This window comes from Sceloporus occidentalis, unplaced genomic scaffold, assembly GCF_023333645.1.
Source record: "Sceloporus occidentalis isolate IW3139 unplaced genomic scaffold, rSceOcc1.0.p SCAF_80, whole genome shotgun sequence".
Classification (NCBI taxonomy): domain Eukaryota; kingdom Metazoa; phylum Chordata; class Lepidosauria; order Squamata; family Phrynosomatidae; genus Sceloporus; species Sceloporus occidentalis.
Genome location: NW_028317060.1, coordinates 2,261,094 through 2,264,600, shown reverse-complemented (window position 1 = coordinate 2,264,600; position 3,507 = coordinate 2,261,094). Strand labels below are relative to the sequence as shown.

Here is a 3,507-nt window from a genome sequence, read left to right as displayed (position 1 = left end):
ACCATATACTAACACACGGTAACACCATACACTCTAACACTGGAGATTTACATATACACACACTCAGTCTACCACCACACGCTTACATATATCTATATCTATATATATATACACACACACACTCTATACTATACATTACACCAACAGGGACTTTTATGAAATCACATACATGGACATTAATATGTAGTTGGTCCCCCTTTGCAGCTATAACAGCTTTCACTCTTCTGAGAAGGCTTTCCGCAAGATTTTGGAGTGTTTCTGTGGGAATTTCCGAGCATTCATCCAGCAGAGCATTTGTGAGGTCAGGCACTGATGTTGGACGAGAAAGCCTGGCTCGCAATCTCCATTCTAGTTCATCCAAAAGGTGCTCAATTTGGTTGAGGTCAGGGCTATCTGCAGGCCAAGTTCTTCCACACCAAACTCATCAGCATTGTCCCCTTCAATGTGCCAAGACAATTTAGACACTGCTATGCTTAGAACTTTATGGGAACAGTTTGGGGAAGACCCTTTTCTATTCCAGCAGCATGACTACACCCCCGTGCACAAAGCAAGGTCCATAAAGGCATGGTTGGATGAGTTTGGTGTGGAAGAACTTGACTGTCCCACACATAGCTCTGACTTCAACCCCATCAAACACCTTTGGTATAACTGGTACAGAGATAGCTGGTTGCGTGAGCGCAGTGAACCTGCTGCACCTTTCTTGCAACTGTGAAGTGGTCATTGGGCATACAATGCACCTTGATACACACAGACCTATGTGTGTATATATATATATATACACACCGTATTGGCTCGATTATAAGACGAGGTTTTTTTCAGACCTCGTCTTATAATTGAGGTCGTCTTCTAATCAGACCTCAAAAAAATGTTCGCTGGGGCCAGGCTGCTTACCGGTGCTTTGGTCACGAGCAGCGTCTCTGCTATTAGCAGCAGGAGAACAAGAAGCTAGCAGAGTGTCACATAATTCTGCCTCCCCCTCCTTCCTCTGGGGGCGGGGCCAGAGAAGTTGCTTGCACAGCCGGGCCCCTGCAGATGTCTTCGCGTGAGAGATCTGCAGTTCAGGTAAGGGGGTGGGGGAGGGGTTTTTTGTGATTAATGTGAGAAGTATGTGTGATTAATGGAATGAATGAGTATTTAAATGTTTGTGAATTAGTGTGTGTGTGATAGCATGGATGTGTAAGGGGGGGGTGGTGGTAGCATGGCATAGGGAGGCTGTACTCACACTCCTATCATCCCCAGGTTCCAGCATGTACTGGCTGCCTTGGCTTGATAGGAGTGTGATTGCCTTTTAACCCCCTATATGCCACTCTGCCCCATGATATGCCTTTTAACCCCCTATATGCCACTCTGGCATATACAGGGTTAAAAGGTACATCATGGGGCAGAGTGGCAAATAGGGGGTATAAGGCATTTCTGGGGCCAGAGTGGCAACCCTGGGGGCAGATGTGCATAACTGGGGGGGCAGGTTGGCAAATAAAAGGAAATAAAAAAATATATATTTTTCTCAATCATAGCTTTTATTAAATATGAAAAAATTGTATACATGAATTAATATTTACTAGTAAAACTTTTTTTCCTATAGGGTAGTCTTATATTCAGGCTTTTTGTTTGTTCCTAAATTAATATTTAGATTTTGGGGGGTCGTCTTATAATCGAGCAAATACAGTATATATATATATATATATATATATATATATATATATATATATATATATATGTGATTCTTATAAGCTTTGACGTTGGTGTACTGTTTTTTTTTTATAGCAGGATTCTACAAAAAGCCATTGAAATGATGTTCACATGGCTGACATTTTAGGATAATTTTGCCAGCTTCCTAAGTCTCATGTAGTTGGAACTCAAACCACCATTAAAATGGCTAAATAGTAAATACATCATCTCCCAACTGCAGAGCACTGGCAGCCCTTCAATCAATTACTTTATTTTTGTTTTAAATTCTGGTTGTGCTGTGAAGCATGACTTCAAAAGTTCTCAAAGCTTAGACAAAATAGATAATGAGTCCTATTAATTCAATAGATGCATTTCTGTGAAAATACTCCTTTAACCCCTTCGTGACAAAGGCTGATTTTACTTTTTGTACCCTTCGTGACAATGGCTGTTTTATCAATTCTGCGGTGTTTGTGTTTAGCTGTAATTTTCTCTTAACCCATTTACTAAACCCACACAAGTTATATATTGTTTTTTTCAGGACAAGAAGGGCTTTCTTCAGACACCAAAATTTTTTTCATATGATGTAATTTCCTATAATAAAAATAATAAAATATGACGAAAAATTGAAAAAAAAACACATTTTCTCACTTTTATTTGAAAAATCTTTTATTCATCATAAAAAACTACTGAAAAAACCTGCTAAATAGATTCTACTATTTGTCCCGAGTTTAGAAATACCCAATGTTTTTATGTTTTTTTGCTTTCTTCTACACGTTATGGGGCAATAAGTACAAGTAGAGTTTTGCTAATTCAAAACCATTTTTCTCTGAATCTGGTAATTCTGTCTCTATGTGGTATTTGGGGCATCTTTGAAGCCAGCAAATTAAATTTACCCCACCAAACCATATATTTTTGAAAACTAGACACCCCAGGGTATTTTAGATGCTGATAGTTTAACCCTTTCCATGCACTAATCCTACCACCAACCCTTGTCAAAGTTTGGGATAGTAATTGTTTTTGGTGTTTTTTTCACATACTTTGTACTTCAGGTGTGAAATTACAGCTCCTGGTATATGTCACTGTCCCACAACACCCCGATATGTGTTCAGCAACATCTCCTGAGTACATTGATACCCCACATGCATGGGTTTGTCAGATTGTTTGGGGGCAAAAGGGCCACATTTGGAACATGAGCAATTCAAATTCAGTAGGAATTTTACATCTGGGTAAAGAAAAATGCTTGTACCCAACTATCAGTAGGGACAGGTTACAAGAAAGCCTGGCCTATCTCCAAGAAGGGATTTGATCTAGCACCTTAAGTGGTCCCTCATGCCACGGAATGGACACAGGGGTCACTTGACAGTGCAAATAAAAACGCTTAAAAATGGTGGAGCAAATAAAAGCTAAAAAACAGTAAATGTAACAAAAAATAAAAAAAAAATACAAAAATGGAGCAGGAACAAAAAAAAAATTAAAAATGGGAAACTGTGTGATACAGCTTGAAGCAGTCACCGACACAGAGTGCAGGTTTTCCAGGGCAATCTGGACAGTAAAATGTGGTGTCCTTTCTTTGCCCCTGCTGTAGCATACCCTGCATCTCTTTTGGGGATTCTGCTTCTTTGCTGTAGGGGGGATTTTAAAAATAAAATGGGTAGCCCCAATTCTGTTGGTTCCCATCACTACTTGGGGACCAGGTGCATCACGGTACAAGATACCTGAAATTACTTCGAGCTGAAACTGCAAAAAAGACAGCTTCAGCCCAGTGTCTGCTTTTTTGTGCAGCAAAAAAGCGTTATAGGTTGCAATTTGCATTAGATAAATTGCAACCTTCTTGTACCA

General features: G+C 39.6%; 1 non-coding gene across 1 annotated transcript; it reads right to left on the bottom strand.

The window, feature by feature from the left end:
- Window positions 1-2,906: 2,906 nt before the first annotated feature.
- On the bottom strand, window positions 2,907-3,036 carry LOC149285337 (small nucleolar RNA SNORA35). The gene has a single exon (XR_016277773.1). It is a non-coding gene; the product is annotated as a small nucleolar RNA SNORA35 (small nucleolar RNA).
- Between the last annotated feature and the right edge of the window lie 471 nt (window positions 3,037-3,507).